Source organism: Dreissena polymorpha, chromosome 6 (assembly GCF_020536995.1).
Source record: "Dreissena polymorpha isolate Duluth1 chromosome 6, UMN_Dpol_1.0, whole genome shotgun sequence".
Taxonomy (NCBI): domain Eukaryota; kingdom Metazoa; phylum Mollusca; class Bivalvia; order Myida; family Dreissenidae; genus Dreissena; species Dreissena polymorpha.
The window spans coordinates 21,040,257-21,064,626 of NC_068360.1; the positions used below are offsets into that span (position 1 = coordinate 21,040,257).

The following is a 24,370-nucleotide window of genomic DNA, read 5'->3' on the forward strand; positions in this document are numbered from 1 at the left end:
TTAAAAAGAAATAGATGAGCGGTTCTGCACCCGCAAGGCGGTGCTCTTGTTAATTTATATTTTTACTTTACCGGTAGTACCATAGATATATACTTAATGTATTTCTTGTCTCCTGTTATGCTTGGAATGCATTTATTGATTGTACACTTGTAGAAGTATAGCTTTATAAACAAAATAACATAATTATGATGCCAGCATTTGTGTGAATTTTTCTACAAAAATTAATAGGCAAAGAAATCCTTCATGCCTATTTGTGTATGTGTTTGTATTCAACGGTGAAAAGTCTTGGCTGTTATATTGTCAACTGTATGCTAATATTTCTTTAAATTTCAGAACTGAGAACAGACTTCACAAGGTCTAAGAAGGTCTAATACATGCCAACAGCAAATCAATTCCGTTGATGTTCTCTCTACATATCAATGGACAAATAAAGCTCTCGATATTAAGTGAACAAATAACACTGGATTACTTAATTCAATTTTATAACTGCACTACCATGACCATGAATAATTGTGCTAAGGTACAGCTGGCTTGGTTTGGACACATCACCAGGCACAACTCTTTGCAAGGCTGTTTTCCAGGGTACGCTAGAGGAAGGTCGACGATGAGGCCATTTGTAGAAAAGATGGATGGATAATGTAAAAAAATGGACATGCCTTTCCATGGATGAATTACTCAAAGCTGCACAACAACGACCCGACTGGAGGAGCATTTCTGTATCGTGGTTCCTCCATTTCCCAAACAAGCTGAAACCAGTTTGAGAATTACTGGGATAAAGAAATAATTGAATCTAACAGTCATATATTTGAATTGTTGAACACGCCAATCTATATTATGTATATGTGCAGAATCTTTACCTCTCAGACTATGACATTACCAATTTAAAGTACTGGAAATTTAGTTAAGTTTAAGTAAAAATTACATTTGTTTCATAAAGCATGTATTATTTATTTCATTATTTTTAACTCACCTGAGCACAAGGTGCATATGGTGTGCTTTTAGGATCAGTATTTGTCCCTTGTGCGTCATCAACACTTTTATCCAGGTTTTCAGAAGGAAAAAACTGGTTATTAGATTGGCGAATGTCGGCGGGCTGGCGGGCGAAACAAGCTTGTCCGGGCCATAGCTTATGTCCTTCATTGTGATATTTTAAAATCATTTGGCATAGATGTTCACCATCATGTTACTGTGTGTCGCGCGCAAGAATTACGTCGATATTTCCAAGGTCAAGGTCACATTTGGAGTTCAAAGGTCAAAAATGGCCATAAATGAGCTTGTCCAGGCCATAACTATGTCATTCATTGCGAGATTTAAAATTCATTTGGCACTTTTGTTCAACATTATTGGACATTGAACGGTGTGTCATGCGAAAGAAATACGTCAATATCTCCAAGGTCAAGGTCACACTTAGAGTTCAAAGGTAAAAGATGGCCATAAATGAGCTTGTCCGTGCATAACTATGTTGTTCATTGTGAGATTTCAAAATCATTTGGCACATATGTTCAACACCATTGAACGGTGTGTCATGCGAAAGAATTGCATTGGTATCTTGATATTGTCCGGGCTATAACTATGTCATTCATTGTGAGATTTTAAAACTACTTGGTACATGTGTTCACAAACATTGGACGATGTGTCATGCTAAAGAATTACGTCAATATCTCCATGGTCAAGGTCACACTTTTTTGAGTTCAAAGATGGCCATAAATGATCTTATTCGGGCCATTACTGTCATTCTTTGTCAGATTTTAAAATGAAAATGCACATTTATTTTGTTCACAGTCATTGGACGGCATGTCATGCAAAAGAATTCAAGAGTTCAAAGGTCAAAATGGCCACATGATAATGGCGTAATAATTCTTAAGAATCGCATAAATTAGCTTCTCTTGTTTTGTGAAGACAACATGCAAAATATTCTGTGTCAATGCATGTGGGGGTATAATTATGTCACGTGTATGACAAAGCCCTTGTTATCCCCCGCCATCGGCGGAGGGATATTGTTTTGGCGTTGTCCTTCTGTCCGTCTTTCCGTCCGTCCAGCGCCATATCTTGGAAGTGCTTTGGCGTATTTCATTGAAACTTGGTATGAGTATATATATGGATAAGATAATGATGCACGCCAAATGGCATTGTACACCATCTGTAAATAACAGAGTTATGTCCCTTTGTATCTTGAAAAAATGCTTAATTGAGTGTCAAATATAACACTTGTGTCCAGAAGCATATTGGCGGGGGATATCAATTCAACAAATTTGTTTGTTATAAATATATTTTTGTAAAAACCTTGTTGTGACAATTTTGTCCCTTGTTCCTTGTTAACACTATAGGTAACATTTATTGCTTGATTGCCATGAAACATGTTAAGAAAATGTGTCCCAATGATATCTTTGTTGGGTTTGAAACTGTGTCACACCAGGTCAAAACCTAGGTCACTAGATAAAAATAAACAAAAAAATGGTCACATTTATTGTTCAATCTTCTTGAAACTTGGGCAAACATATGTCTTAATGATATCTCAGCTGTGTTCGAAAATGTTTCGGGTTCATTGAAAAACATGGTCGCTAGAGGGAATCTTTTCTCACATGGCTAAAGTAAAACCTTAACACTCTAGAAATCACATTTATACTTCAACGTTCATTAAACTTGGTCAGATCATTTGTTCTTATAATAGCTCTGCTTTGTTCGAAAATGGTTATGGTCTGTTGAAAAACATGGCCACCAGGTGGTGGGGGCAGTTTACCTCATATGGCTATAGAAAAACCTTGTAATTCACCACATACGTAAGTGTGCAAATGCATTATTCAACATTACGCTGCTAGACTATCAACAGCATTATATTGTAATGTTCAGATAGGAAGCCATTCATGTACGGGGTATAATAGAGTAAACTGTGATACACGTTTAAGCTGTTCTTTGCTAATGTCTTATATCAACCCCCCCCCCATCAAATTTGGCACATGTCGGATAGGAAGTTATTTGATCAGTTATATAGCTATCCAAGTCTATAAAATAATTCAGGGTTCCCAGCCAACCTGGAAATCAGGGAAAACCTGGAAAAAGACTTTCATCTTTTCCAGTCAGGGAATTCGTGAACAGTTCCTGAAATCAGGGAAAAATCAGGGAATTTTGTTTGGTCAGACTTTCCCGACTTGTGTCGAGAATCTGTACGATTAAACAGCAAATCGAATCCTTTGTTTGGCTATGGTGGGTTTGTAGTATACATGTAGCTTAGTTATATCTGCAACTGCTATTTGAGGGTTTCTAAAATGAGAAATAGGTCGAAATTATGATCCTGGAATTTTTATTTCCATCAGGGAAAAATCAGGGAATTTTGTTCATACAATAAACTGAGAACCCTGTTTTTTACTTTGTGCGTGTGGCCTCTTCTGAACCCATTCAAGAAGAAATAACACATACATGTAGTCGAGGGCCTCAATATGAGGTTTTGTATAAAATATAACACTAGGTCATAATGACTTCTTTATTAACATCAAGTAACATTAATTTCATTCCAAGACATAACATTAACACAAGGGCTGTTTGTAAAACATGCATGCCCCCCATATAGGCTCTCTGTTGTAGTGAGAGCCATTGTGTGAATATGTTTTTTGTCACTGTGACCTTGACCTTTGACCTAGTGACCGGAAAATCAATAGGGGTCATCTGCCAGTCATGATCAATGTACCTATGAAGTTTCATGATACTAGCCATAAGCATTCTTGAGTTATCATCCGGACACCATTTTACTATTTCGGGTCACCGTGACCTTGACCTTTGACCTAGTGACCTGAAAATCAATAGGGGTCATCTGCGAGTCATGATCATTCTACCTATCAAGTTTCATGATCCTAGGAATAAGCGTTCTTCAGTTATCATCCGGAAACCATTTTACTATTTCAGGTCATCGTGACCTTGACCTTTGACCTAGTGACCTGAAAATCAATAGGGGTCATCTGCGAGTCATGATCAATCTACCTATCAAGTTTCATGATCCTAGGCCTAAGCGTTCTTGAGTTATCATCCGGAAACCATTTTACTATTTCGGGTCACTGTGACCTTGACCTATGACCTAGTGACCTCAAAATCAATAGGGGTCATCTGCGAGTCCTGATCAATCTACCTATCAAGATTCATGATCCTAGGCCTAAACGTTCTTGAGTTATCATCCGGAAACCATTTTACTATTTCGGGTCACTGTGACCTTGACCTTTGACCTAGTGACCTGAAAATCAATAGGGGTCATCTGCGAGTCATGATCAATCTACCAATCAAGTTTCATGATCCTAGGCCTAAGCGTTCTTGAGTTATCATCCGGAAACCATTTTACTATTTTGGGTCACCGTGACCTTGACCTTTGACCTAGTGACCTCAAAATCAATAGGGGTCATCTGCGAGTCATGATCAATGTACCTATGAAGTTTCATGATCCTAGGCCCAAGCGTTCTTGAGTTATCGTCTGACAACCACCTGGTGGACGGACCGACAGACCGACGGACCGACAGACCTACATGAGCAAAGCAATATACCCCCTCTTCTTCGAAGGGGGCATAATAATTTGTATGCAGTATAAAATATCACAATGCAATCTTAAAACCTAAATCAAGTCATAAAATTGGTACAAGGCCAATGCACATGTGAAGTATCAAGTGAACTTGTTAACATGCCAATTTATGTAGTGTTCATCTGCATCATTTTTACATTGCTGACCATGTCATTTCGAATTTAAAGGGGCCTTTTCACAGATTTTGGCATTTTTTTAACTTATTCATTAAATGCTTTATATTAATAAATGTAAACATTGGATCGTAAAAGCTCCAGTAAAAAATCAAGAATAAAATTTAAAAAAGGAAAAGAACATTGCCCGGAGCAGGTTTCGAACCAGTCACCCCTGGAGACCTGCCAGAGTCCTGAAGTAAAAACGCTTTAGCCTACTGAGCTATTCCGCCGAGTACACATTCCGGATGTATTTTATACGTTATATAAGCAATCTTCGTAGTTTCACAAAATTTATCGACAAAAACAGAACTCTCCACATTATTCAATCGTTTTCGCGTTGCAACGCTTTATAATTTTTAGGTTTTAAAATCGTCAAAAGATGCATATAATGGCTATATTAGAGCATGGTAAATGTTCAGTATTACTGTTTCCTCACAAATATCACAACTAAAATGAAAATGTGCGAATCTGAAACAACTTTTTTCAATTTTGTCAATTTACCAAAGTGTGAAAAGATCCCTTTAAAGTACTGGACTTTTAGTATAGTAAAAAAAATAACCATTGTTTCCTAAAATATGTAACAGTTGTGTTGTTATTTATTAATTAAATCTTAAAAACTTATGTTGCCTATTTAAACTTGTATCTGACAATGTAGAAAATAAACTAGACACTATTTGTAATGCACCAGACATATTGAACATGCACAATTATAACATTAAGCAATTTTAGCAATAGTAATATATTCTAATGACTTGTTCATGTATAATAGAGTCAAATGTGACGTTTCAAGCTGAACACTTTCCCTTAACCCTCAAATTGCTTTAATCCAGTAAATTCCCTGGGATGCTCCATAACTTGTGTCAAGTGTTTTTGTGCTGTTCGTTGCTAATGTCCAATATGCGGGGTACGGACATTAGCCCTCTTGGACATTAACCTCTAGGACATTAGCCCCTAGGACAAAAGCCCCTAGGACAAAAGCCCCTTCAAAAAAGTGCACACTAGGACATAAGCCCCAAGGTGTTTTACATGTAAAATTTTCAAAACCTTTTTTTATTTTAAGTCAGCATTTTTATGCCATATTTTTAAATTTCATATGTTCATACAAACAAAATATAGCTTGTACCACACGCGTACATTTTAGTGTTTTTTTTTTACAATTTCTTTACTATTTTTTCTTCGAACTCTATTTATTTTGCAAAATTTTGCTATCTGACACCATCCAGAAGTCTAAAATTATCTTACAATAAGATACATAAGTAACATATTGTGTTGTTGTTGCTGTTTAAAAAAAAAATAACCCATTAATTCCATTAATTTAAAAAAAAGATGAAATTAAATACCTAAAAAATGAATGCAAAAGTAGGTAGGGGCTAATGTGCTAAGGGGCAAATGTCCTAGGGGGCTAATGTCCAAAGGGGCTAATGTCCAAGGGGCTAATGTCCCAGAGGGCTAATGTACTACACTCCTAATATGCCCCCCCCCCATCAAATTTTAGTTAAGACAGTTGTTTACATTCTTGGACATATGCACTTCGTCTAGATTGCGGGGTACGGACATTAGCCCTCTAGGACAAAAGCCCCTAGGTTCAAAACTTTTTTTACATAAGCATTTTTATTCCATTCTTTAAATTTCATATCTAAAAACAAACAATATATAGCTTGTACCACACACATACATTTTTGTGTCTTTTTTTTTAATTTTTTCTTTTTTTCTTTGGACTCTATTTGCCAACATTTTGCTATCTGACACCATCCAGAAGTCTTAAATTACCTTATAATTAGATACATAAGTAACATAACGTGTTGTTGTTGCTGTTTAAAAAAAAACAACAACATTAATTCCACTAATTAAAAAAAGGTTAAATTACCTAAAAAATGAATGTAAAAATAGATAGGGGCTATTGTCCTAAGGGGCAAATGTCCTAGGGGCTAATGTCCAAAGGGGCTAATGTTCTAGCGGCTAATGTCCCAAAGGGCTAATGTCCTACACTCCTAGATTGCGACCATGTACATATCACCATAACATTGGGCATTAAATATACACAAATTGGTATGAAAAAGAGGTGGTAGAATCTGAGAAAAGTAAATATATGAGATACATGAGATGAAGATGTAGGACAGTGATAACATTTATTGCATGTATTATTTAATATAACAACCTGCACACTTGGTTTGGTGAACTAAAGTTACATTTGGACTGTAATTGGTGACCCTCCAAATATAATGAATATGTAACTGCAGAGGAAATTATAGTGTTCACTTGTAAAACTTTATTTCTCAAAGATTCTAATCATAGTTGTAATACTTATAGTGATGACATTGGTTAGTTAACCCAGTTTATGGCATACTACAAACAAGTATTAAGAATCATATTTCGTTAATTTCACATCAAATTTGAAGTGAAAGCTTACTATATTTATACAATGACATGAGTGAAATTTTAAGTCATTGAAATAAATTATATAATCAAACTAAATCAGATGATAAGAGCTGAGGCAACGGTCACATATACAGTTATCAAATGAATATTGTGATAAATAGTAATATCACTTTTGTATCATTTAATACAACTATCACTTTAATCAGTATTTACAACCAACAATTATTTATGTAAGTCTGTTAAATGTATGTGTACATGAAACCATTAGCCATCATGTATTTGGGTAACATAATTGTGTACATGTATAAAATCTAAAATAGGTATCGAAGACATAAATTATTATTGAAAACAGATTTTTTAATTTAAAAAAAAGCACATTATGCAATTTAGTGAAGCCTAGAGAGACTGGATATCAACCATTATTTTGACATGTCCCAGTTTGGATATTTCACACCTTTTGTGATAGGGGTCAGGAATGGGGGTCTGTATACCTGTACACAGTTCCCATATAGGGGTCATGAAGTTGAGACTGTTTCACCAGGGCCAGGAAGTGGAGTCTTTTGACCTGTGTAAACATGGCATGAGAGGGGCCAGTCGGTAGGTGATTAGGGGATATATTGGTATAGCGCTCATAACTTAGTGAGCCAATCAAAATAGTACAGTCCAATGATCCAATCGAAGTTACAGGGAACAAGTATATATGCTCCAAACACATGGTCTGAATGCAAATTTGATCATTTAATAGCAATATTGTTATCAAAAGCTGAATAAAGCAACTGAACATAATGGATTTTAGTGATTACCAAGAACTTGTGTGCTTCCTGGAATCTAACACCTACCCTGAACGAATGCAAGAGAACTCCTCCAAGGCAGACAAGAATCGAAGGGACAACTTCAGGAGCAAGGCAAAGAAGTTCTTCTTAAAAGGTACATTATTATGATAAAAACTTTCTTGTTTTTTTTATGCCTACTGTGTCCAATTTGATGAAATCCAAGCCGTGTGGGTCTAAAACGATTAACAGTTGTAAAATGTACACATAAATATATTGACTTGCATATTTTAAGGCTCTAAATGACAATTTTACTAGGAGAATCACACTGCATTGCTTATAAACTATCAAATTGTAAGAAAGCTATATCTGTTAACCCTTTGCATGCTGGGAAATTTGTCATCTGCTAAAATGTCGTCTGCAAAATTTCTAAAATTAGCATTTTCTTCGATTTTTTTCAAAGAATACAATCAGAATAGAACACAGTTTGGATCCTGATGAGACGCCACATTCTTCCTTCAAAATTCGGTTCCAGCACTGAAAGGGTTAAATAAGATGAACATTGAGAAAAGCACAAAAAATACTGACTTGCATATTTAACTGCCTAAAATCCACATTTTTAACAAGGAAATAAATATTTTCTTGACCAAAGTATGCATTAAACATTGCTTTTAGCATTTTAGTGCCTGTTTATAAACAACATTAAAAGTAAGCTATATTTGTTGAATAAGATGACCATTAAGCACATAAGAATATTGAATTGCATATTTTACTGCATAAAATCCACATTTAAATATAAAAAAATCACTTAGCAGGGTTGTTCTATTGTCCCTGGCAAGTAAAAGTTAGGTGCGGGCAAGTAATTTTATAATCTAGTTGTCCGCCCGGAAAAGTGCAAAAAAAAAAGAGCATTTAATTAAGGTACTTTAATTAGACTTTCATTGCTGTAATCATTATGTTAAATGATCAAAAAGAAAAAAGGTTTTGAGGTGTATCATTTGGGTTTATAAAAAATATGAGGTTTACAGTTGATGTGATATTTCATGTTTGGGCAAGTGGCTTTTCGTTCAGGGCAAGTAGATTTTCTAAGTACTTGACGATAGGGCAAGTTGGTTTTTCGGTTAATGTTAAGCCCCGCTTAGCTAATCTTGAGAAAGCATAATGCTTTAAGAATTTGAGTGCCTGTCATAAATAATTACATTATAAAAACAATATTTGTTGATGAACAATTAAACAAGGGCTGTTTGTAAAACATGCATGCCCCCCTTATGGGCTGTCAGTTGTGGCAGCCATTGTGTGAATATGTTTTTTGTCACTGACCTTGACCTTTGACCTAGTGACCTGAAAATAAATAGGGGTCATCTGCCAGTCATGATCGATGTACCTATGAAGTTTCATGATCCTAGGCCTAAATATTCTTCCGTTATCATCAGGAAACCATTTTACTGTTTCGAGTCACTGTGACCTTGACCTTTGACCTAGTGATCTGAAAATCAATAGGGGTCATCTGCCAGTCATGACCAATGTACCTGTCAAGTTTGTAATCCTAGGAGTAAGCGTTCTTGACTTATCATCCGAAAACCATTTTACGGTTTCTCTTCACCGTGACCGTGATCTTTGGACCTAGTGACCTGAAAATCAATAGGGGCCATCTGCGAGTCATGATCAATGTACCTATGAAGTCTCATGATCTTTGGCCTAAGCGTTCTTGAGTTAACATCCAGAAACCATCTGGTGGACGGACATATGGACATACATACATACGGACGGACTGAGCAAAACAATAAACCCCCTCTTCTTCGAAGGGGGGCATACAAATTAAGCACATAAGAATACTGACTTGCATATTTTATGGTCCAAAATTAACTTTACCCAAACAAAATCACTCATTTCTTACCCCGAGTATGCGAAAAACATTGATTTCAGCATTTTAGTTCCTGTTTATAAACAATAACATTGTAAGTGACCTATATTTGTTTAATAAGATGAGCATTTCCAAAGTGAAGCACATAAGAATACTGACTTGATTATTTTACAGACAAAAATGAACAACAAAAACACTATTTTCTAACTGAAGGATACAAAAAACATTGCTTTAAGCGTTTTTGTGCCTGTTTAAAAAAATTAGAAAAATACATTATAAGTAAGCAATATTTGTTGAAAAAGATGAATAGTTAGAAAATTAGTCACAAAATTGACTTGCCATATTCTACAGCCTAACAATAACGAGGGATACAAATGTATTTATTGCATAAGATACACAGTTACAGCCTTTCTGAAGTATGCAAGAAAAATACAATTTCAGACCTGATTGTGACCCATTACATTGTAATTCAGCTATATTTGTTATATAAAATCAACAGTCAATAATTAACACATATGAAGCATTTCTTGCACATTTTATGAAATAAAATAGACGGAAGTACTATTTTCTAACCCATCGTCTTTATCATTTTTATGCCTGAACCATTTCATTTAAGCCAAGCTTTTTGTTGAACATAAAGTTAACATACAAAGGAATTTTTATGCTGAAAACACATTTGTGATTTTTACACATGAAATATGTTATAATGTTAAAAACAATGTATTTCATAAATTTGGTTTTAGGTTGTGATCTGTACAGATTTGTACCTGGAAAGATCGATGGTACAAAGGTTGTTTTGAAAAAAGATGTAAACAATATCCTTAAGGAGTTCCATGGAAGTGCCTTTGGTGGCCACAGTGGCATAAACAAGACTAGAGAGGCGATCAACTTGCGTTATTGGTGGCCAGGGCTCACAGAGGACATTAAGAAATACGTAAGTATAAATCAGGGAAAAGGTGGGAATTGTAGAGGTTAAAAAGTAATTAATCCTTTCTTTACTGCAAATTTCTTGATTAATGGTTATTTATTAAAATGTAAGATTAGATTTCTTCAAACAGTCACAAACACAGCTTTTGAGTAAGGTGCAAAAACAATTTAAACGTAAAGTTCCCTGTTGTTATACCTCTATAAAGCCTTATTATGACATGCATCTGATAACTTCCACATGCTTTTTAAATTTTGGTTTACATATTTTGGTTTTTCACTTGTGATTATATATTTATCTTTTACTAAAGACCACTGTATACATATATAGACACACAAAGACAATAAATTATAAATAAACAATACAATCTGTTATTTTAGGTGAGTACCTGTGAGGCTTGTCAGAAGTCTGACCCCTTAAAACCAGCCAAGAAACCCGAACTCCAGCAAATAAAGGTATTACAATACGTAAAATATTCTCTGTACAGTAAAAACAGATAAAAACCTAACAATAAAGGAACAAGAGCATAGCATAACGGGCACGCTCAGCTGCGGGTGCAGTTTTGAATACATGAAAGCTTGACAGAATTTTTTTTCAAGTCACAGTGACCTTGACCTTTGACCTAGTGACCCAAAATTGGGTGTGGCATTTAGAACTCATCAAGGTGCAGCTACATATGAAGTTGTCGGTTGAAGCACTTTGATTTTAGAGCTAATGTTCAAAACCTTGACAAATTGTTAAGGTTTTAGCACGACGCGGACGAAGACGGAGACAACAACACCAGGACCATATACATTCAATGAGAAAAAGGATGTTATAAATTCTATGTACAGCAATTGTATAATATACATATTACAAAATAAGTAACATGAATGTACAAATTACAAACAGTTAATATATAATGTGCTATATATGGGACGCTGACAAATACATTGTTCTATATCAATTTTGAAACTGCATTTTAAGGAAAAATGCGAGTCCACGATGCATAGCCATTAGTATATTTTCTTCTGATAAGTTCGGTTTGTAATAGTTCCTTAAATTCTAGGTTTCTCGCCCATTCGAGCTGGTTGGTGTAGATCCTATGGGCCCATTCCAAGAAACATCCAGTGGCAACAAGTTCATTTTTACCGCAACAGATTATTTCACCAAGTGGGTTGAAGCGTTCCCAATTCCATCTAAAACTGCAAAGGATGTCAACAAATGTTTTAGAAAACTGTTTGCAACTCATGGCGCTATGAACGCCATTCTCACTGATCAGGGCCGAGAATTTGTAAATGAGGTAAAGTGCACATTTATTATTTTACTTGGTAGTTAAAGCATTAATTATTACAGCAGCTTTCTATCAAAAGTCACAAGGAAAGATAAAAACCATTTGCAATACGTAAACCAGCAATGTCCCTTCTCCCATAGCAATGAGTTTGAACACGAAATACTATGTCCCTTGCAAACTAGATTGTCTTTTTACAAGCTTTTTATTATATGACTCCTTATGTTGTCAAATAACAATCACACTTTCCCAACCTTGGCCTATCAAAGCTAGGGAGTATTTTAATTTTATAAGGAATACATTTTTGGTTTGAATGAAATTCCTCAAGTCATTCCCTAGGAACTATGTTAAAAAATGCCTCAATATTTCATATTAAGTGTTCAATGGACCAATATATTAACCAATTTACTATAGTTAAACTAGTTAGTAATCTTTGCCTGAATTGTAATTTGGATAAGAGAAATACATCCATCAAGCCATTCCTGTGCAATCAGCTTACCAAAATAATTAACTAAGTTTGGATGCTGACGCTGGAACAAACACAAGAAAGAGATAAATAGCTTCCTTTACAATAGTTGAGCTAAAAACAGACAAAAATAATGTGCGAATGGCAAATAATTTGCATATGAGCATAATTAAATAAAATTGGAAAACAAAAACATTTGTCTCTGTAGGTGAACGAGGAACTCTGCCAAGAGTGGAATGTGAAGCATCGGATAACTTCGGCCTATCATCCACAGACCAATGGACTGGATGAAAAGACAAACCAGACCATCAAAAAGTATGTAAATGACTCGACCATGATAAAATACATATAAACTGTGACCAACTCACTGGCAAACTGATAAATAAGTTGATTATTCTGAATAACCAGTTATTGCATATTCATTAATGTATTAAATTAAGTACAGTACTGATAAACGCTCGGCTGCGGGTGCAGTTTTGAATAAATGAAAGCTTGTCAGAAGAATATTAGAGATCAGTGACCTTGACCTTTGACCTAGTGACCCAAAAATGGGTGTGGCGTGTAGAACTCATCAAGGTGCATCTACATATGAAGTTTCAATGTTGTAGGTGGAAGCACTTTGATTTTAGTCTTTTATTAGTGCCAATGTTAAGGTTTTAGCATAAAGCGGATTGCCGACGAGCTGGTTATGAAAATATATCGGGTTTTCTCCAAAAACAGCCGAGCTAATAAACATCAAAAGAATTTACACAAACATCCAATGGAAAAACAATATAAATTGTTCAACCTAAAACATGTTGTTTTCATTATATATAACTAAATGAATTGTGAACAGGTATTTGAAAAATATTTTTAGTGTGCTGAGGAAAATGGTCAATGAGAATCAAAACAACTGGGATGAATACCTTGATGGAGCTCTGTTTGCCCAGCGCACCAAACGGCACTCCAGCACCAAGTTCACACCCTTCTTCCTTTTGTACGGGAGAGAGGCGGTTTACCCAAGTCAGCTTCCGCCAGCGTTCACTGGAGCAGTATGTGATACAATTGTTATTAAGAACAGAGGATTTATAGAATACAATTAAATTACATATACATGGCATAAAAATGTTATTTGGCATTAAATAAATGAATCAATAAATTAAATGCCAGAATTGAGTAGTATCTAAGTGTGAAAATAATACTGAGAAATTGAGATACTTCATTAAGATAATCCCAATTACATGAACATTAAGCTAAATTACCTCAATTTGTAAAGCTTTATCCAATGTTTACATTTGATCTGTTAATGCCGGATATACATATAGGAGCTAGCATGAGTTGTCATATCTTACTATATTTTATTAACGAGTTCAGGAATTTTGTTAGTAAGCGAGCCTTTGACGCGTTTAATAAAATATGGTATGATATGACAACGATTGTCAGATCTTTTTATCACATGCTTTTAAATAAGCAAATTAAATAAATAGTACGCAAACATAATAATAAATCCCGAATGTTGTTTACATGATGTCATCTGATGTTGCAACGTCATTCATAACAAAATGCGATTGGTCAATAAACGAAAACTAAGCCTATGAAAACACTTATAAAGTATATTACACATGTGTAAGATAAAAATATATGTTATGGTAATATTACATGGGAATCAGGGAATGGCATGTGTTAAATAAGATTTATGAAACAAATACATGCATACAGGTCAGCAAGTGTGCTCTTCAAATACTGGAGTCAACAAATAATTGTACATTTCAATATCATTCATAATTAGTGTAATATCTTCTTAAAAAGTCCAAGCAAATATTATGCCCAAGTACACAAACATGTGTACCATTTCTTGCCTATTGCAGATTCCTACTGTAACACCACAAGAGGAGGAAGAGATGGTAGAAAACATAACACACATAAGAAAAAGAGCAATGGATGAGGTGACCACCAACATAGACACTGCACATAGAAAGCAGCAAAAGGACTTCAAAATGAGGCAAACCAAAAAATATGTTGCTTTAAAAGAAGGCGACCGAGTGCTCCTCCTTCGTGCAAAGACAGCCACCCGAAAAGGAAACCTTCAAGCTAACTATACAGGCCCTTATACAATTGATCATATACAGGGAAAGACAGCCTGCCTCCTTTCAGACGGTCAAAGGCTGAAGCAGAAGGTTTCCTTAGACCGGCTGAAACAGTATGTTGAGGCAGAAGCTGTGACATCGCCGTTAGTCGAAGGACCAACCACACAGGTTCCTGTCAAGCAACCAGATGAGAGGGAAGAATTCGTGTCCCAGACAGCAGCAGCTGGACAACTTGACCAGCTCAGCAATATTATTTTGCAGAGTGGCTTGCTCCAGCAGCTACCCTCCCAAACGCTCATAGATGAGGTAATACTAGCTTTAGCAAACCTGAAGAGCAACGATACAATACAAATATGTACATAGTAACATACAAACAACAATAATATATCGAGATACTATATATAATTTAACATACCATACGCTTTTTTGATACAGGAAAATTGTCTTGTTCATGTTGGCTTAGTATAAAACCAGTGTCATAATTGATATTCAATTTGGATAAAAGGTTGTCTTTTTTTCTAAGACATAAATACATTCAATTTAATAGTGATTAATGAATTAATTAATGATTAATGTTTAGAAATGACATAAACTTTGTTGTACTTTTAAGTGTAGAATAGAGGTCACATTTTCAGAAAATTGATCTCCTAAAAATTAAAATTTATTTAATATTAGTTTCAGAAACATAAGCTAATTGGCATCACTTTTGTTGATTAGTTAAACAACCCATTATTTGTTTGACTACCACAGATGGCAAGTAAATTTGAGGCTGATGTAGAAACTATTTCATCCAACATCCTACCCCATCTCAGGACCATTGATGTCAACCTGGAAACCAAAACAACTCTTTGTATGTCGCTCTCCAGTGTCTGCCTTATGGCTTTTCAAGCCAAATTGCCTGTCATGGATGTAGCCGAGACCCTTAAGCCAAGACCGCGTCACTTGAAGACCACCACTGTGAGAAAGATGCCATACAAGAATGATCAAAGGCTCAGACTTGGCAATGAGGTTATGGATCCAATCAACATTGAATCATTAGATGCTGGAGAATGGGTAGATGACAAGGTAAGTTCACAACAGTGAATTGGTATAAAATATGTGTATCTGGATAAGAACAAATTTAAGCATTCACACGCACTTATGTATTATATTGTATTATATGTATTAAACAGACAAGTATTATCTTTAGCTTACGATTTTGCGTTTTTCAGATTAATCTCAGCCAACTTTGATAATTGCATAAATTTAAAATAAATTAATTGTATAAACATGTCAGCATGACAACACTTTTTACACAATTATTGCCTTATTTGGAAGTATAAAATTTACAATTTATTTTAATCATTTTATTACATTATTGTGTAAATAATTTTAACTTTATCAGAAAAATCAATTACAAATAGGCATCATGGCAAGTTTGGCCTTTAAACAATATTGTTGAAACATGTGTAGCAAAATAATTCAAAATATGGACAGCAATAAAAGTTATATACCAACTGTATGTTATTGACATAAAAATGTTGCTGAAACATTTGTGCAACAAAGCTACTTTTTATCGCAGGTCATCAATGCCTACCTTGGCCTTATAAAGGCAGAAGTGAATCTCACCAGTAACCATTTGTTTGTCCTGCCCTCGTATACAGCAGTATTGTGGGAAAATGGGACCCTGAACCACTGGATGTTTGAAAAGGTATTAAAACAGCATGGAGTTACATATAAATTTATATATAATTCAAGTTTTATTGTCATTTTTTCATCACTATTCAATAAAGCCTACATTAATAAACAAGTATTTGACACAATACTTCATCATTTGATACACTATATATAATAATGCTTACCCAGAGAGTCGAGACTCTCACAGTAGCTGTGTGCAGTCATGGATACGAAACCTAAATGGTTAAATATTCTATTGTCAATATTTTTTTTACTGAAAGCAATTTGATTCCAATTATGTAGTATAATGAAGTCTGTCATAAAATGTCTTTTGCTGGACATATTTGTACACGTATGTTCTGAACCGTTCAAGTATAATTACAGGAACTGCCAACGTAACATGTGATAAAAATGTTTCTTACATCCAGGTTTCACCTCATGACCTTGCACAGAAGGCTAACTGAAACAAAATACAAAGCAATCATTAATTTATGTAAGCAAAGCACGTTTAGGCAACACAAATAACAAAATACAAAAGAAAGATTATGATTTATTCACGGTTAACAGCTTCTAAATTTTGCACAAGTTTAAATGTTAACACACATCAGTATATAGAGCATTGCCATTTCTATACTCTAGAAATACCTTCTTGGAATAACTTCAAGTAGCCGTTACTAACACATCCAATCTGATCATGAGCACATGTCTCTCATACATGATACATTATAAATTCTATGTCCAACAGACATCAATGCCCCTGCAATATGTTATTGTACACAGAAGCATATATGTACCTATGTTACACATATTGCCTATTTCACAATTGTGAAATGACATTTAAGAGAGATCTGGACAATGTTGTGGCAGCATAATGTTAAATTCAGTAACGTCTTTTAATGAAGGAACACTTCTCCAACTACAAGCTTCTGCTGATGCCTATCAACAGCCATGGCAATCACTGGATCCTTCTTTTGGCAAAACCCAAGGAAAAGACAGTGTCAATCTTAGATTCATTACACCACCAAAACTTTAAGTGGCTGAATCTCTGGGGGTAAGTGCAATTCTCCTTAAGTCTGATTGGGGGATAAACAAAAATAGGTGTAAGAATTGTTGTTATTTATCAAAATAAAACAAAAAAACTATAAGAATTATCATCATATATTTTTATCACTAAATTTTTCCAGCTTGGTTAAAAGAGTAGGAAATAAAAGAATAAAACAATAATTACTTTCTACCAGTAAGTTTTACAATTCGGAAAAAAAAAGGTAAGCAATTCTGAAAAATACTGTTAATGAAACAAACTATAAAAGCAAGGGACATTGAAAATATTTGAGGTGGTATGCAAACATTTACATAGATTCAATAGTATGCATATTCTAAGTGGAAAAAGGGCCATAATTCTTACAAAGTGCTTGAAACAGTTGTTTTAACCTTTAATGTAGAATTATCAATAATATGCATATTCAAAAAAGCCAAAGGGCTGTAATTCTTACAAAATCCTTGATACAGTTGCCTTCTCTTGTTTATAGATTGGCGTATGAGTGATGACTCTAATGTGTTTTGTTTTTTACTGCAGCCAATTCTTTGATCTAAGAAACAAAGCTGCCAATGTTAAGGAGCAACTTGGTCCTTGGACATACAGTCCCATGCAGAGTAACAAGCAAAAGGACAGCAACTCTTGCGGAGTATTCACATTAATGGTATGTTCATGCATATCAAAATATGCTGCCTTTTCGACATAAATAGAATAAAATAAACAGGCCCCAATTACAGTCATTTCAGCTAATGACAAGAAGCTGGACATTTGATGGTTGAAGTTAGTACATGGTAATGTGCAGAATACAAATTAGGTTTGACTGATTCCTATCCTTAACCAACAGGAATTTATACCTGTCTTGTTCAGGTTTTAAAGTAGTAGTATGGTGGCAATTTAACGTCCATATTAAGTAGCCATGTTCAGTTTTGTTTAAAACAATTATTGGAGCCGTCAATTTTAACTGTTATTATGAACGCTATTTTTTTCCAGAATGCTGAAGCCATTGCTCTTGGGGTTCCCCATGAAATAATGCGGCAGGTTCACTGTCAAGAATACAGGAATTATCTCAGGGAACGGATTCTGCAACACAGCAAAGAAGCAGACGACACTATGTGTGATATGCCCAATTGCAGCGTTTCATCAGGAACACAGCGATGGGTACAATGTTCTGTGTGTGGCAGGTGGTACCACCTGAAGTGCTGTGGTCTGCCAGTAAGGGCAGCCCTTGAAGAGCAATATGTACATGTATGTATGGGTTGCACAGCAAAGTTCTCATAGCAGTACCATTCATTGAAAAACAAATGCCTCTACATGAAAAAAAAACAAAAAAAAAGTTATAAAATGGACATGTAATGCGGGCAACAAAGAGTTGGGTGGCGCCAATGACACCCCTGCCATCGAGCAGATAATACAGTTTCACATCTGTGCAGCTGGGGGACCCGTAGCTAACTTAAATAAGTTACATTTAATGTAATTAATACAAATATAGTAACCATATTGACTTTTAAGGCTGAACAGCAAAACGCCTCTTTTGGTCCCGAACTCTAACACCCCCAAAACAAAATAAATGAATATTTAAACAACTAAATTTTTTTTGTTAATTGTTATTGATCGTGCCCTAGTACCGTTACCAGAAATATTAATGAAAACAGCTGAGTTACAGAGCTGAAACCAAAATTGCCGACAGACAGACACAATGACAATAGTTTGAAAAAACCCTTTTTGGGGCAATATAGATAAATCTGAAACTAAACAACCATTTCAAACTAATGCTTACATAATGCCTACACAAAACATACAATCTGATGCAAACACAGTTTAATATAATTATATCTATTTAAAATAAAATTTGAACAGGTCAATTGAATGAGTGACATCATCAATTCATGCAGTGAAATCAGTATTTCAATAAAATGTATAACATGTAACGATTGTTATACATCAGATGCATCCATCAATACCTGCACAGGTCTAGAATTAATGAGACTATATATTTAAACACAATCAGACAGGTTGTTTTATTTCATTGTATGAACTTAACAATTTTTGTTAATGACGAAACGTATTATGAAAAATATAAAAGTATTACGATATTAATACACATTATGAGGAACATGTACCTAAAATTTGGATTAATGCTTTTAAGTTATATGGATTTACACCATATTAGTTCAACCAAATTCTCCCATCCTAAGTCAGTATTCTACTTATAGCATATGGTAAATTACTACTCTGTAATCCTGCAAAATTTAGTCGCCAGTTGTTGAGGTTACAATGTCCACCCAGTGACTAGGCTCAGGGGTTTTTCCGCACTGTCTACGCCTCCAGAAAATGGATGCACTCCTAAAGCAAACAGACCTGATCCCAAACCGAAATTATTAAAAAAATTATCCCAATTTCCAAAAAAGAAATGTTTTTGTTTTTTTTCAAGAATGAAGTGTCTTAAAACGTGTGTGACTAACCAGTGTTTGATTAGGTCAAAAATATCTGCTATGCGGTTTTGACTGTTCAGTTCTTATCTCAGAGTGTAACTGTAACTGAAAAACAAAACTGCAGTACTTGAATAAACGTTGAACACGCCCAATATTGCATCTGTTTATATAAAGAAGACAAAATAACAAATAAAAAGCAAATTTATTTGTTAAACCGCTGAATTATTTAAGCATGATAAATTCACAATTTTTTCCCAAATGAGCCATTTCATTGACACAAAAATTCCCAAAATGACCAATTTTGTCGATAAAAAATTCCCAATTTGGTCAGACTCCTTTTCCCAAAATAGGCAGAAAAAGCCCTGCTAGGAGGTAACAGGTTCGATCCACAATGCGGGCACGTTCTTTAGATCTCCCCATAGACAACAAGTACTGGTCCTAGTCTCAAGAAACGGACTTTAAAGCATTTTAAATAAACTATGGCTTTCTATGCAACTGAGCTAAAAAAATTGGTTTAAACTAATCCTGCAATGTTAACCTTTAAACAGTAATAATACAAAGGAAAACCTGTTGTTCCGGGCAGAAAGTGGGTGGATGTGTGATCACTTGTTTCATTATTTCCACTGTTAGGTGTGCAGGTCAACCGTGTTCAGCTTGTATGACCTGGGTGCTCTTGAAGGGGGACAGTAGCCTGCGCACTGCAAACTAGAACAAGATGAAATAGACTTTCCAGACATATTTTTTAGTTGAAAGTGTTGTTTTATGAATTTCAAACTATAATATTCCTATATTTTGCCATACATTCGTACATAAATGCATTGCTTGGACAATTTTTATTACTTTGATTAGTTTGTAAAATTATTTGGTATTTCTTAGATGATTTTAGTGCATAAATTTATGCAAGACATGACTTATGTAGGAAGATAGTCAGAAAATTTTGTATTTTAGAAATTCAGAGTATAACATAACCAAACTTTTTTTACCAAATAATTAGTTTTTAAATTTACGCAGTGCTAGGGAAAATTTTTGTTTACTACTTCAAATAGTCTTTACAATTGCCAGGGTTTTATATTGATTTAAGTGCGTAAAGTTACGCAGAGCTTGTCTTATGCTTTGAACAATTTTGTTTGTTTGAAAAGTTGGTAAAAATATCAGGTATTTTGTAGTTGCTTGTATTTTGCAGATTTTCATTGTTATTTGTGCAGAGCTTGGCTTACGTAGAAAGATAGTTAGAACAAGACTATTGTAAGGAAATATTAGTCCCCTACCGGCTCCACCATTGTCAGAAATTCCACCATTTTCAGATTTAAAAAATATATATATTTGTTGCCATAGCAACCAGAATTTTATGATGTAGGAACAGAATGAAATGACATGCATAATGTCCATATTGCCATCTATCCATGTTTCAAGTTTCATGAAAAATTATAAAGAACTTTTAAAGTTATCGCAGGATCCAGAAAACCACCATTTCAGCAGTATTTTTAGTTTATTTGTTGCCATAGCAACTATAATTTTTGACTTAGGAACGAAATGAAATGACGTGCATAATGTCAATATTGACATCTATCCATGTTCCAAGTTTCATGAAAAAAATATTAAGAACTTTTAAAGTTATCGCAGGATCCAGAAAAGTGTGATGGACGGACGGATTGACAGACGGACTGACAGACGGAGCGCAAACCATAAGTCCCCTCCGGTGAAACCAGTAGGGGACTAAAAAATGTTGTATTTGTAAAATGCAAAGTATAACTCTACTGTTTTGTTTTACCATGAAGTTGTTTGTAAATTTACGCAGTGCTTGGGACAATTTTTGTTTACAACTTCAAATAGTCTGTAAAATTGCCAGGGTTTGATATTGATTTAAGTGCGTAAATTTACGCAGAGCTTGGCTTATGTAGAAGAGTTCTTTGCACAATTTTGTTTGCTTGAAAAGTTGGTAAAAATATCAGGTATTTTGATGTAGATTTTAAGTGCGTACATTTACGCAGAGCTTGTCTTGTGTAGAAAGATAGTTAGCTGACCTCTTTACAATAAAATTACGAACTGCTTTTGCAATAAATTAGTTAGTAAATTTACGCACTGCCACTGGAGAAATTGCCAGGGTTTTTATTTGATTTAAGCGCGTAAATTTATGAAGAGCCTGACTTATGCAGAAAGATCATATGTTTTAGTTAAAAGTGTTGTATATTTGAATTTCAAACTATAATGTTGCTATCTTTTGCCATAAATTAGTTTATTAATTTATGCAGTGCTTGAGACAATTTTTTGTTTACAACTATAAATAGTCTGTAAATTTGCAAGGGTTTTATATTGATTTAAGTGCGTAAATTTATGTTAAAAGATACTTCCCAAAAATACTGTATTTGTGAAATTCAAACTACCACACCACCTTTTTTATAAATGTAATACTTCGTAAATGTACGCAGTGCTTGGGACACCTATTGCATAGTTCTTCGATTTCTTTGTAAAATGATAAGGGTTTTTATGATGATTTAAGTGAGAAAATTTATGCAGTGCTTGCATAAACCGACAACTGTATTTAGAAAAGTTTGTCAAAATGAAATTTATGGGCAATAAAATGTGAAATAAATCACTTTTTTTTCATTTTGCAACAAATAAAAGGGAATATTGAGGGATATTTCCATATAAAATGCCAGTGAGTTAATAACCTTGACTTGCATATTTTACAGCCTTATTGCCTGATTTAAATAACATATGGTACATTTTCTACCGCACATAATGCAACAAACTTTGTCTTAAGGCTTGTCAGGTTTGATTGTGAGCAATTACATTATAATTAAGCTCTCTTTGTTAAATAAGATTTATGTTGGGTAGTATTAAACACTTAAGACGCCTGACTTGCATATTTTATGGTCGAAAATTCACATTAAAACAAGAAAATAGCTCACATAAACATTTCTGCACGCTTTATTTTACAAATTTAAAAACACACGACGCTATTTATACATACACATATCAAGTGTGGCGAAAAATCAATAATTCCTAAAACTCAAATTGGAGCTCAGTTTGAAAGTCTATCGGTATATCCGAAAAGAGGTATGTCCGAAAATTAGTCTTACCCGCATGGTGATGTTTTTTTGCCCAATCTTGAAGAAACGAACGTCGACCCATTCACACTCTTTATTAGTGATGTTTTTCTCCAATTAAATACCAAAGTCATTGCAAAACAATATAAGACTTGCACTTTTTACGGGTCTTGCCCTTTTTACAGAGCCTAACGTAAAATTCACATGACCGGAACCGGAACTTGCATATTTTACGGGTCTTGCATCTTTTACGCTACAACGGGTTCAAAGACAACACGACCATGCTACTCAGAAAGCGTTCATTCCCAAAAAACTCTTAGTCGTACAAAACACCACAGGTTACATTCAACTATTCATTTACACACAACACTATACACATCGTAATCAATATGTATTATCCTGAATCGTTGTAGGTGTACTGGGAAAGTTATATAATAAATACATTTTATGCAAGAATACGATTTGGGATAGCATCGAGGTTTAATAGAGAAAACTGATTGACAAACTATAAGTAATCACCGAGATTCATTCATTAGGTTCATATTTAAACACATCGTATATCAAACAACAAAAGAATGTTGAAGAATGTGACAAGGGTAGAAAAAAAACACATAGTTCACGGATGCACATTTATTTATTAATACATTATTTTATGAAATGCACCATGGCGTAAATAAGTATTTACTCAAACAAACGGGTGACAACACATTTAGCAAGAGTTGGAATCTCATATAAAATTAATTACATTTTTATCCACAAAAGCATCATAATATATATGTATGTGTGTGTGTGTGTGTGTGTGTATTGGGTTAATTTTATGTTTTCCGAAGTATAGATGAAATCATTGTGTGATAAGGGTCATTTATGAAGGAAAAAAATATTATAATAATAATATATCTGCACCGTTATTGTCTTGTTTCTGGAAAAAGTCAACAACAACTGTTAAGACTCCCTATTGTTATCATTAATAAGCACCCTTAGTGTCCTTACTGAAGCTATTTAGCGCATTATCGATTATCGATTGCTCCTAATACACAAGAAATTGGCATGTTATTTTAAACTAATTGTTGATAAGCTGATAATAATCTTGAGAACAAGTCACCCAGATCATTAAAGCGTAGCATAACGGTTTTTACCAATATATGAATGAGATAACTGATATTAAGGTTCATGTAGAGGCTTCATTTTGAAAAATGTGGGACCCCAAGCATTGAACTCAAATTTGACTAGAGGAAGAGTGCCACATTGAAAATGTATACATATATGCTTTAAAGGATGTTTTTCCTTCAAACTGCTACCAATGTTGTACATCAACGTATCATACCATCCACAAAATCAATCAAAATACAAAGCGATTTTAACACTAAAATATACATTATTTTCAAAAATCTGAATCATGTTTATTCCACGTATTTCGGCGGAAAATTATGTAACTAGTGAATAATATCGACATTGACGAGGACAAGTTACGCTTAAATAGTAAAAAAAGTTTACATATCTAGAAATATCAAAACTCGAACACATGTCATTTCAGCACCATGGGGGCAGCCATTTGTAAATTCATAACATAGAAACAAACATGCTAAAAACTAACTCATCGCCTAATTGACATTCCAAACGGTTGACGATGACAAATGCATTGGATTGTAATCTTTCCGTTGATGTTTGCAAACTGCACGATCAGACCTCATAAACACTCAAAAGAATAACTATGTAAGAAGCATTTCACCAATGTTTACA

General features: G+C 34.4%; 1 protein-coding gene and 2 long non-coding RNA genes across 5 annotated transcripts in view; 1 reads left to right on the forward strand and 2 right to left on the reverse strand.

Moving 5' to 3' along the window:
- Nucleotides 1–24,370, forward strand: part of LOC127835487 (uncharacterized) — a 199,048-nt gene that overhangs the window by 68,347 nt on the left and 106,331 nt on the right. The gene's annotated exons all lie outside the window — the stretch shown is intronic.
- LOC127835114 (uncharacterized) lies at nt 3,468–4,941 on the reverse strand. The gene is made up of 2 exons (XR_008028353.1): nt 4,202–4,941; nt 3,468–4,056 (listed from the first exon to the last, which is right to left on the reverse strand). It is a non-coding gene; the product is annotated as an uncharacterized LOC127835114 (long non-coding RNA).
- LOC127835113 (uncharacterized) lies at nt 6,832–22,885 on the reverse strand. 3 transcript variants are annotated; one of them, XR_008028352.1, is made up of 8 exons: nt 22,664–22,885; nt 20,148–20,285; nt 16,535–16,572; nt 16,298–16,348; nt 16,065–16,130; nt 15,259–15,411; nt 13,296–13,413; nt 6,832–11,838 (listed from the first exon to the last, which is right to left on the reverse strand). It is a non-coding gene; the product is annotated as an uncharacterized LOC127835113 (long non-coding RNA). The 3 variants fall into 3 exon arrangements; XR_008028351.1 differs by having other exon boundaries at nt 16,033–16,130; XR_008028350.1 differs by lacking the exon at nt 15,259–15,411 and having other exon boundaries at nt 16,033–16,130.